At 49.8% G+C, this 12,176-nt stretch overlaps 1 protein-coding gene across 13 annotated transcripts in view; it reads right to left on the reverse strand.

Moving 5' to 3' along the window:
• Window positions 1–3,874: 3,874 nt before the first annotated feature.
• The window catches only part of TMEM177 (transmembrane protein 177), a 40,416-nt gene continuing 32,114 nt past the window's right edge, over window positions 3,875–12,176 (reverse strand). For 11 of the 13 annotated variants that reach the window (XR_010944532.1, XR_010944530.1, XR_010944526.1 and 8 more), the window contains 2 exons: window positions 7,687–11,777; window positions 3,875–5,922 (listed from right to left, as the gene is read on the reverse strand). The gene's annotated coding sequence lies outside the window, so the exon portion shown is untranslated. The remainder of the gene's footprint in view (window positions 5,923–7,686; window positions 11,778–12,176) is intronic. The other 2 variants (XR_010944524.1, XR_010944534.1) reach the window with 2 other exon arrangements.

Consider the following 12,176-nt stretch of genomic DNA (forward strand, 5'->3'; position numbering starts at 1 on the left):
GGAAGAAAGCCTAGAGTAAGTACATCCAGACGCTAAGTAGCCAAAACGACAACGTTCACCACATGGCCCTGCCGCCTACTACCACCAGCTGAGTGAGGACACGTGGGTGCTCATGTCAGGGGGCAGCCGTCCGGGTTCGGTGAGGGCACGGTGAGACCCCAGCCCAGGGCCTGGTGCTGCACCCTCGCCCCGTGCTTGGGCTCCACGCTCCCGGCGCGCCCTGCTGGGGCGGCGAGGCCGTAGGACCCGGTGGGGCGCCGGAGAGCGCACAGATCCTTTTTGACACCTCTTGGTATCTGCAGCTTTGAGAACCCTGGAATTCAGCCTCCCCAGGGAATATGGGTAGTTGTATGGAGGGCCTCGCAGGCGCTTGAGAAACTTTGGGGGGTTCTCCTGAGACGCCCCCGGGAGCCTCGCCCCAAATATCTCTACTGAGACTTCCGTGGAGGAGTGCTGTAAGCAGGAGCTGTGACGTCTTTAACTTGGATTCATCTGTCCTTCCAGCCGCTGGGGCCTGAGAGAAGGTGGGACCCGCGCTGGGTTGCCAGCACATCCCTCTGAGATCGGCACAGCACGTACCGGAGGCTCATTTTTTTCCCCACAGGAAGAAAGTGAGGCTCATGAACTAAGAGATTTGCCGAGGCCACTGAGCTCGGGGCTGTGGGGCTTGTTTTCCTCATCCTGAGTTCGGCATCCTTTCCACCATCCCACACGCTTTCCTGTGCTGGCTGGTCCCTCCGTTATGAGAACACCTGGATATTCTTAGCGAACAATGGGCGACAGAAATAAACGCATGGCCGTTTCCCCACATTTCCGCACAGACCCGCTGCAGATTGCAGAAGCCTTTCTCTGAACGCACCGCTGAAAAAGCATTTCGCGGGGTAGAAAGGGAGCTCCGGCGCGAAGCGTCACGGGTTGGCGGGGCCTGGCCGTGCGGCGGACGGGAGCTACCTGGGGGGAGCTGTGCATCCCGTGCTTGCCGTCTGGGGCCCCCGGTGATGGGAAGTCGGGGCTGCCATGCCGGGCCCGCTGGGGGCCTCGGCGGTGCCAGGGCGAGCGCGCGGTCTGCCGCGGTCCCCTGCGGAGCCTGGCCTGCAGCTCCGAGGGCTTTATTAGGGGACCAGGATCCGGGCCACGGCGGGGGAGGTCAGGCGCCTGCGCGCGAGGCCGGCCTGGAATGCTCCGTGCACCCACTGAGCCAAGGAGGAGGATCAAAAATAGATCCCGGAAGGAAGAAGAGGTCGGACGAAGAGAGGCCGCTTCCTGTGCTAGGCTGGGAGGTCGGCGAACTGGGGTCCAGGGGGTCGGTGTCCTGAGCCCGCAGGGACGAAGATTCAAGGGAGGAGCCAGGACTCTCGTGCCTGGCACAGGGGAGACGAACAGTGTGTGCCGAAGGAATTACTTTAATACTTCTGCAGCCTAGGAGTCTTTGAGGTCGGGGCGGCTCCTAAAAGGCTCTGCAGAGGGCGCGCGGCGGAGCCTTGCGGGGCCCCGCAAAGCCCAGCGTCGAGGCTCCTCCGCCTCTGAGCCCAAGCGCTGCCCCTTCACCGATGGCCACTCCGCCAAAGGGGGAGCTCAGGCCTCCCTCGGAGGACACAAGCCGCCCCCGTAGAAGAGGGTACCTGAGCCAGCCTTCCTTTGCCGGCCACAAAGGGCAAAAGCGGACACTGGCCCAATGCTGTGGGATTTAAACTCACAAACAGGCTCGAAAGCGTGTTATAAATGGAGAGAGAGCGAGAGAGAGAAAGTTGAATTTGCTCGGAAAATTAGCAGGTGGACGTTCATTCACTTCTGGAGAGATTAAGTTAACCTTTAGAAAGCAATGTATGTGGAAGAAACAGTGTGTCCATTTCGTGGCTTGAACAGATTGACCATTCGTGGAAGTTGCAGTCTGAGGTCCTCGCAGCTCTGTTTATCTGGTGCGTGACCTTGGTCGCCAGGGAGGTGACAGAAGCCACTGAAGCCCTGTACCAGCCCATCCTGGCTGCTCGACTCTCTGAGCCCTGGTGGCTCCTGGGGTGACGGCTTTGTTAGCCCTCCGGGATGCCCTCTTGGCTGATGGCACCATGTCCCACAGTTCCCAACATTCCTCGCCGCCTTTTTTTTTTTTTTTTTGCGGTACGCGGGCCTCTCACTGTTGTGGCCTCTCCCGTTGCGGAGCACAGGCTCCGGACGCGCAGGCTCAGCGGCCATGGCTCGCGGGCCCAACCGCTCCGCGGCACGTGGGATCTTCCCGGACCGGGGCGCGAACCCGTGTCCCCTGCATCGGCAGGCGGACTCTCAACCACTGCGCCACCAGGGAAGCTCTCCTTGCCTTCTTAATTTCCATGTCACGCCATCCATTGGAATCCTGCCCCTGGAAGAGGGGTTTTCTAGCTGTTGACCCCAGCTTCCTCCTTTTATCCCTTCCTTCCTTCCCTCCTTCTGTGCAAAATGACACGGCGGGGCTGGACCAGCTCCAAATCCCTTCCTGCTCTGACTGCCCCATGGGTCTAATGAAGGTGCCCTCGAGACACGCGGGCAGGGGTCCCTCTCCAAAGTCACCTAGGGAGGTGTGTGGGGACTCCGCTTGCTATGTCCACACGGCTTTGCTCTCCAAGAAGAACTGAGAGGGCTTTCCGCACAAAGCTAGAAGACCAAATGAGCCAGGTGGGGAGCAGGACAGAAGGAGAGCTTTCAAGGACCAACTTGCCCTCGAGGGAGGGCCTGCGGGTGCGGATTCATCATCCTGTTCTCCCAGGCTGACAAGCAACTCATTGTTCTGAGAAGAGAGCAGCTCCTTCTGGGAGTTTCAGCCTTTGGGTGTGACAGTCCAGGGAAGCTCCCCCAGAGTTAGGCCAGAGGCCTTCCTCTGTCAAGTAAGAGGGACGTCATTCCTGGCAGGGCAGTGGTTTTCCACTGCTGCTGCAGCAAATCACTGCAAACTTAGTGGCTGCAAACCACACAGTTTACGTACAGTTCGGCCAGAAGTCGGACACGGGTCCCCACGTGGCCTCGGGGTCGTGCTCCTCTCTAGAGGCTCCAGGGGAGTATCCGTTTTCCTGTTCATGTGTGGGTAGGACTCAGTCACATTGTGACAGTAGACCTGCAGCAGGTGACTTGCGTCTCCTACGCGTGTTGAGAGGCACAGTGTTGCATGAACCCAGGCAAACCAGGGCATTGTGCAAAGTAAGACTTGAATGCCAGCGTCCCAGGCACTTTGCAGTCAAGCCGTCAGATTCACCACGTAATTAACACTCACACGGCTTTGTGAAACGCAATTAAGCAGGCCTGCTGGTAAAGTGGTTTTTTACAAGATCTGACACAATTAGGGCCCACTCAGCCGCTTTTCCTGTTCTAGCCTTGCCAGGTGTAGTCTGGACCCTCCTGGACCTTCATCTACTGCTAACCCCCCATCCCCCTCCCACCAGCGTGGCTGGGGCCCTTTCAGCCTCTGACCTGCAGGCTGAGCCCACAAAGGTGCCTTGACCCACCCTGAACTCCTCCTGTGTTCACACTGCCATGCCGGCCCCTCCCACCCCACCCCAGGGACCGAGCAACCCCCTCTCTGCCCAATGTGCCTGTGGGGACAGCAGCTGAGCTGCGGGAAATGCAGAGTCCCAGGCCTACCGAAGCCATATCTGATTTAAAAATAATTTTTTTTCCATTTATTTATTTTTTAACTATAGTTGATGTACAAAGTTGTGTTAGGGGACTGCCCTGGGGGTCCAGTGGTTAAGACTTCGCCTTCCAGTGCAGGGGCTGCTGGTTCGTTCCCCGGTCGGGGAGCTAAGATCCCACGTGCCTCGGGGCCAAAACATCAAAACAGAAAACAGAAGCAATATTGTAACAAATTCAATAAAAGACTTTAAAAAAAATGGTCCACATCAAAAAAATCTTTTAAACAAGTCTTTATAAAACAACAAAAAAAAGTCATATTGTGTTAGTTTCAGCTGTACAGCTTCAGGTTATTTTCCATTATAGGTTATTACAAGATATTGACTATAGTTCCCTATGCTATACAGTAAATCCTTGGTGTTTATCTGTTTTATATATAGGGGTGTGTATCTGTTCAAATCTGCTTTTTCATTGAATTCCTGGGATCACAGGCGCTTTAAGGTTTGAGCGGCACTGGATGCTGGCCTGCCGGGTGGCTCCTCTTCCAGGAAGCCCTTCCTGATTGCCCCAGACCCAGCTACCTAAGCTCTTCCCCAGCTCCCACTGTGCTCCACTTGGACTACTTTCATAGGAAGGGCATAAAAGTGGATGTTAAAGGGGACTTTTCCTGTGATTTAGAAGTTTCAGCAGAGGCCTCAAAGGGAGAGAAGCCCCCTCTCCATGTGGGGTGCTGAGACCCCATGCAGGTCAAGCTCAGAGAAAGTGAAACTCCATGTCAGCACTAGCCCCTCCCCACTTCCAGCCTCTGAAGGACAAGTCAGAGGGTTTCCCTGGAGAGAGAGGGTTGGCTGGAGGCTGTGTTCCCACATCCCCAGTGCCCTTCCGTGGGGGAGGGCAGACAGTTGCCTCCCCCTCTCCTCCAGGTGAGTGAGAGGGGCTTCTGGGGGGGGGGTTTCCTTGCACCTTTAAGTGTTTGGGGAAACGTGAGGACCGGTCCAAGTAGTCGGGACTGCGCTGGGCCAACACTGCCCTGTCCCTGAGGGCAGTGAGGCAAAGGTGTGTGGTTCCCGTGGACCAGACCTGGGTCACTAGTGGGGAGACTGGCTGGAGCCTCCTTGAAAGGGACCCCACCCCAGAGGGTTGCCTGGGCCGGGAGGGCAAAGGGACCAGCAGGGAGACGGACCGCCAGAAAACCAGAAGCTGGAGGGCGGCTGCAAACCCCGTCCCAACACACACACACACCACGACCTCACAGTGAAAACGGCAGCTGGATTAGGGTTGCCGGAATTAACAGCCACAAACACAAGGTGGCCATTTAAAGTTGAGCTTCAGATAAGCGATGAATGGGCTCTTAGTACATTTTTAGTGCATCACATGCAGTATCTCAAATAGAGATACACTTTAAAAAAAGTATCAGTATTGTTTATCTGAGCTTCAAATGTAGCTGGCCATTCTGTATGTTATCTGGCAACACTGAGTTGGAAACTTTGTGGCAGAAATCCTTGTGGCTTCTCCAGGAAATCCACAGAAGTGGCCCAAATGGACGTTAGCTCTTGGACCCCAAGGCCACGTCACTGCAGAAGCAATCAAATAAGATCCTTGCTGCTCCTTGCCCCTCCCCCACCCCACCCCTCATCAGTAACCCCGGCTGGTGGGTGGGAGAAGGAAGAAGGAGGGAGGGTCCCTGCAGGAGATGACCCCCCACCCTTCCACCACCGCCGCTTCCAAGCTGGAGGACGGAGGGAGACACCTGGAGTGACATTGAGTATTTGGATAATCACCTGGACCAGACTCCCAAACAGCCACAGTTCGTGTGACTTAAAGGGACCCAGGGATGCTGTCTGCCTGAGGCATCATGCAGAGCCGGGGAAGGAGCAGACCCTGGAGCTGGACTGAATGACAGTGGCTGGAAGAATAGAGTTGCTTTGTGGTTGTGCCTTGCTGGGGACGCTGTGTCTCAGGCTGGTTTCTCCATTGTATTCATCTCTTTCACTAGTATCCTCTTATTTACCTGTGTCTCCAGTGCCTGGTATACGTAGAAGATCTTCAGTAAATGTTTGAGTGTTGAACGTCAAGGCCTTCAGTGAGTCAACCCTTTATTTCACCTGCAGAAGCTATGGAGAGAGAGTTTTCCTGCCATTGTATACTCCTTCACAAAGGTCCTTTGGCTATGCTAAGCCTTCTTGTTACAAAACACGCCCAGTATGATGACGGAGAAGAGCTGCCTCTGGAATCTTCTCTGAGAATGTTTGCAGGCACGTATGTTCTCAGCCGGGGCAGATCCACGTTTGGAGGACCTGAGGCTTATACAGACTGGGACCCTTTCTGAGAAAAAGAAAATTAAATGGTGAAGTCCAAATTAGGCATAAATGTGAATATTGATTCAGGGGAAATCACAAGGAAGTACAAAATTTTAAAAACTAACAAATACCAACAAACATCATAAAATCCAGAAAAATAACATAATATTTGTAGTGTTCAACTAAAGGACAAATCGCTATAATGCACTATATATAATCTACATTTTCTGCTAGATTATTTTCTGACACTGTCTGGTCAGTGTCCTTTTAGTAGTGGCCTATTATGAGTCTGTGCTATCCTTGTTAATGTCAATATTTTGTGATCAAATCACCAAGAATGCAAATCTTTAAAAAATATATCCATAAGATTCTTTCTTCTTCATTAAATTGGGTTATTCAAACACGTTATTTATGCTCAAAACTTCTCTCTTCCTCTTAATGAAGTACTGCTTGGGGCATGATCTGATTCTTATGATATTGTCTTGTCATTTTCATGATTTATATTTTCTTAGTTGTGATTTTTTATACGATTCTTTCCCTTCATTACATGCTTTTGTCAATTAGACTTTTTAGCTTCCTTTGTGATAGAACAAGAGGGTTTTTGACATTTCGAAGCTGCTTCTAGTCAATTTTTGTCAGAGGCTTCCACTAAGATGCTTCTTTCTTAATGCATGTGAATTTTGTATTACCAAGAATTCTGAGGGAATTCCCTGGTGGTCCAGTGGTTAGGACTCCGCACTTTCATGGCTGAGGGTGCGGGTTCAATGTCTGGTCAGGGAACTAAGATCCCGCAAGCCGTGTGGCATGGCCAAAAAATAAATACATAAATAAATAAAAAGGGTAGATTAAATGTGCATCAACAGAGGAAGGGATAAAGAAGATGCGGTACATATATACAATGGAGTATTACTCGGCCATAAAAGGAATGAAGTTGGGTCATTTGGAGAGACGTGGATGGACCTAGAGACTGTCATACGGAGTGAAGTAAGTCAGAAAGAGAAAAACAAATATCATATATTAATGCATATATGTGGAATCTAGAAAAATGGTATAGATGATCTTATTTTTCAAGCAGAAATAGAGACACAGATGTAGAGAACAAACACATGGACACCAAGGGGGAAAAGGGGTGGGGTGGGATGAATTGGGAGATTGGGATTGACATATATACACTATTGATACTATGTATAAGGTAGATAACTAATGAGAACCTACTGCATAGCTCAAGGAACTCTACTCAGTGCTCTGTGGTGACCTACATGGGAAGGAGATCCATAATAGAGGGGATGTATGTATATGTATAGCTGATTCACTTTGCTGCACGGTGGAAACTAACACAACATTGTAAAGCAACTATAGTCCAGTGAAATTTTTTTTTAACGTTGGTCTTGAAAAAAAAAGAATTCTGAAAAAAATATACAGAATTAATCAGAAATAAAGGCTTACTCAAGAGCAAGCCAAAAGCGCTTAAGATAGCTTGAACTGAAATTTTTTTTAAAAAAGAAGTATTTAGTGGGATAGGGAGGGTGGGAGGGAGGGAGACGCAAGAGGGAAGACATATGGGAACATATGTATATGTATAACTGATTCACTTTGTTATAAAGCAGAAACTAACACACCATTTTAAAGCAATTATACCCCAATAAAGATGTTAAAAAAAAGTATTTAAAAGTTGCTGAAATGTTTTGTTGAGTTAATATTGCATAATCAATTATTCTTCTATATAGACCCATCTATTGGTGAGTATGTGTAGGGGTTTGGTTACCGTGGGATACTTTTTTTTCTGTACCTGTGGTAATTTGGTGCACAGTTTCATCTGGAACCACCAGAGTTCATCAGGATAGGAGCGTCACTCTCAGGGTGATCTCCTCAGCTGAAACAGAAAACCTTTGAAAGGCATCATGTGAGCAGGGCAACCTCCTTTCTTTGCAGAGAAGAGTGGACAAGCTATATTAAATGGACAAGCATGGACTCCAGACCTAGGCTTGGTGTGAACTGGGATAACCATGTTGGAAAGCAGCATACATTGAAAGCCTTCAAAATATTTATATCCCCCTCAAACACACTTTGATTTGACTTTGGGGTGTTACTCTTAAGAAAATACTACTCCTGAAAATGAAAAAATATATTATTTTATGCACAAAAATGTTAACAATATGTTGCTAACAAAAAACCATTTGGAATAACCTGCTCTAATAATAAATGATTATCTAAATCGTGCAACATCAACTTGATGGGTATTATTACTGTTGAAGTTTGCAGAAGCAAACTTGTTCTATGGTGCTAAATTGTTCTTACATAATGTTAAGCGAAAAAAAATTTTTAAAAGCAAGTTACAAAATTATATATACATTCTCATTTCAGCTAGATGGTAATAATCCCTATGCTCAGAAAAATCCTGGAATATACATTACTTTTAAATGTACACTATACATATCATGAACATCTTCCCATGTCAATAAATATAGATCTATGATATCACCTTTAATAGTCGCATGGTACTACATTCCATTGTATATATGAACCAAAATTTAACCAATCTCCTACTTTAAAATGTTTAGGTTGTTTCCAAGCATTTCCTTGTTAAGTGTATTTGCAGTGAATACTCATGCACATTAATCTTTAGCCAGTTCTCTGTTTCCTCAGGATAAGTTCCTAGAAGTGGAATTGCTGGGTCAAAGGCATTTGTAGGGCTTTTGAAACTTATTGCTAAACGACCTTCCAGGGAGACTATAAAACTCCCCACAGCAGTGCATGCCCTTTCCCTGGAGCCTTTGCAACACTGACTCATTAATTTGTTTTAAAATTGAGAAAACAGCTTGAGAAAATAGGCCTGCAACAGATTTGAAAGTTATTATAGTTTTTTATTACCCAATGCCAGCTTGCTGTAATAATGTTGATAGAACTAATATTTATTATGCAGTTCCCACGTCCCAGACACTGTGTTACATGGGTTAACTTGTCATCTTCTAGGTCTTCTAGGAGGTAGGGACCATTGTCAACCCATTTCACAGGTGAGGGAATGGAGGCACGAGATGCTAAATAAACCGCTCGAGGTAACACAGCCCAAGGCAATGAAAGGATGAGTTAAGATCTGAACCCAGGCCATGGCCTACACCCAGCTGCAAAATTTCTCTCTCAAAGATCCCTGCTGAGGTGTCCTTAAGCACCCAGAGGGACCGTACAGTTCAGGACGCACACGGCACTGAAAATTCCTCTGGCCCATGTTTGAGGATGGGTTTCCATTTAAGCAGAGGTCTCAGAGAGGACCATTTAGAAGAGGCCAAGAATCTACACCCTAGAGCGAGGCAGACCCCCTCTGCTGGACCTGCTAAGGGACCATAAAGTTGGTCTGGCCAGTTCTAGCCCACTACCCAGAGGGGTCAGTGCCAGAGCCCCCAGGACCTCCACCTGTAGGTGTGACCCCAGATGGTTTGAAACCCAGTTAGTGAGTATGGGGCTTGGGGTGGAGCGGGGGAGAGAAGAAGCAGGTGTCTAGGCCTGAAGCAGGCCTCATTCTGCAGGAAGAGGGAGCAGAGCTTAAATCTAACACAGTTTCGCGTTTGATTATTACACTGGCTGGTGCATTTAGTCACTGAAATGAGACTTGAAAGGGCCCAGAAACACGGTGAGAGGTTCGGGAGATCGTCCCTGGGGATGGGCGGATGACTGCAGAGGCTGCACACCGTGGGGCCTGGCCCTTCAATAACTAGGTCCCTCCAGTCGCCGCGGAGGGCCCACGAGGGCCCCGCTCCGCCGCAGCCCGAGCCGGGTGGAGCCACGGCTGCTGCCACCGCTGCTACCCGAGGCGCAGGCGTGAGGCTGAGAGCGCGCAGGGCCCCCTTGCCACCTCAGGTCTGCTACTCCACCACAGAGCCCCTGCCCCAGTGGGGCACCCCAGCCACTCAGACTGCCAGGGCCACCCCTCCCCTCCGCCGAGCAGCTACAATAATAAATGATAGCTTGCTCCAGACGCCAGACGCTTTAATAGGCCGTTTTTGTGCATTGTCTCCTTTTGTCCTTCCGTCTCACCTGTGAGGTGTTATAATCATCCTCATCTGTCCAGAGGCTCAGAGAAGCTGAGGAACTAGCCCAGCCATTCACTAGCAGAGGTGACTCCAGCTGCATCCTCATCCGAAGTGCGTGCCCAGTTTCAAGGTTCTCTGGGTCCTTTTAGCTCCTTTTTTTTTTTTTTTAAATAATTCAGTAATTTATTTATTTTTGGCTGCATTGGGTCTCCGTTGCTGCGCGTGGGCTTTCTCTAGTTGCGGCGAGCGGGGGCTACTCTCCCTTGCAGTGCACGGGCTTCTCATTGCGGTGGCAACTCTTGTAGCAGAGCACGGGCTCTAGGCGCGTGGGCTTCAGTAGTTGCGGAACGTGGGCTCAGTAGTTGCAGCACACGGGCTCAGTAGTTGTGGCACTCGGGCTCAGTAGTTGTGGCGCACGGGCTTAGCTGCTCCGCGGCACGTGGGATCTTCCTGGACCAGGGCTCGAGCCCGTGTCCCCTACATTGGCAGGCGGATTCTCAACCACTGTGCCACCAGGGAAGCCCTGGGGCCTCTTAGCTCTTATCTGAGCCAGACCTCTTCCTGCCGGAGCCCTGGTGGGCTTGCTGTGTTCCCACTAGTTCCATCTGAAACTTGGAATGTGCCTTTGCTTGGAAAGTATAGGGTGAAGGCTTGCTTCGACTCCACTGTGGTTACTTCTTGGTTAAGTCAGCCTTTGTGACCTGGCCCGGGGTTCTAACCACACTGGATCATGTGATTTCCCGGGAAGAAAACACATGCTGCGTCCTAAATAGCAAATTCCAAACACACTGTTGGAACACAGCTTATTTGTGAGTTAGGAAAGTCTGCCTGAAACGCTTTGATTCCGTGTGACAAGAAAAATAAGCTGGGCTCTTTAGCGTGACTGCTGGGGTTGCTGGTTTAAAATAGCCTAGAAGCAGCGGGGCTATTTCTCACCTTGTTCTTCTTCAAGGGCATTAAATCGCACAGGAGTTTGTGACTGTGGTCTGATAAAGATGTCCGTGGTGCAGCGGGTAAAGGCTGGAGTCGGGTGATGTGCATCTGGTACTGCCCGTGTCCTTGACTAGTTGTGTGGTCCAGGGTGAGCCACTTTACCTCTCCAGGTGACTGCTTCTCCATCTGTAAAATAAGGGGGTTACACAAGAGGGTCCCCAAGCCCCCTTCCTGTTCTCAGATTCGATGAAACGCATAGCCTCTGGTGCGGAATTACAAATGAGGGGCCTGCTCAGAAATCGTGTTCCTTTCTTTTACTGCCTTTGTAATTTTTATCTCTTGGTGGAGGCGTTCTCTTTTAGCTGTGGCAGAAGAGGAAAAGGGAAAGTGAGGTTCTTCTGCATTAAATGGAGCATTTAATGATGGATAAGCAAGAAGACGTGATCTCACGTTGGGTATTTGGCGAATAGATCAGCAGATCCTGGCATCCGAGTGACAACCCGCATTGAAAAGGGAGGAACTTGGCTGTCCGGCCCTTCCAGCTGTGAGAGCTTGAAAGGGAAGCTGTAGGGGGAATGTCTTTCATTTTCCCCTGGAAGCTGGGAGACCGTTCAGCTCAGCACTGCCAACTGTATGATGTGGGCACTCCTGTAAATGAAGCCTTTTTCCTTGAACCTCTTTCAGGCTGCAGTCTCCCCTCTGGCACCTCCAGCCCCTTGGAACAAAGCCTAATGTAAAGTCTGGGTGCAACTCAGACCAGCCTGGGAAAGAATTCACTCGATAATAGCAGGAAGGCCTTGATATGTCTTCAGTGGCCTTTTTGTTTTTAAAGCTAGGATTTGGTTTGTCTACTTGTTTGTTTTTGCCCTATCTCTTTCAACAAAAAAATGGCTTACAGCAAGGACACAGCAAACTGCTCCTGGGAAGAACAAAAATAAAAATAGAAGTAGAAATTCAGGCCCAAGGAAAATAGCAATAGAAAATCATTATGGGGTGAACTCGGGCCCACCTCAGCTGGATCCAGCAGACTGAACACAGAGCCCCAGACCCTGGGCAGGCGGGAACGGGGAGCCCGGGCAGGTGGGTGCGTGGAGTCACACGTGGGTAAATCTTATGTGGGTCCTGCAAGAATATAGGTTTTTCCAGGAGGAATGTCAACAGGGATTCTAAATGCCAGAAACATGGGCATTTTAGGAACTATGCAGTTTATTCCTTTTGCTCCAATTTCAGATAAAAATTCTGCTTATGATTCCTGTCTCCAATCTGAGCTCTCTCAGATCTGTTGGGGCCCCACCTGTGGATGTGGAAACGTCCTTAG

The sequence above is a fragment of the Pseudorca crassidens genome, chromosome 6 (genome assembly GCF_039906515.1).
Source record: "Pseudorca crassidens isolate mPseCra1 chromosome 6, mPseCra1.hap1, whole genome shotgun sequence".
NCBI lineage: Eukaryota > Metazoa > Chordata > Mammalia > Artiodactyla > Delphinidae > Pseudorca > Pseudorca crassidens.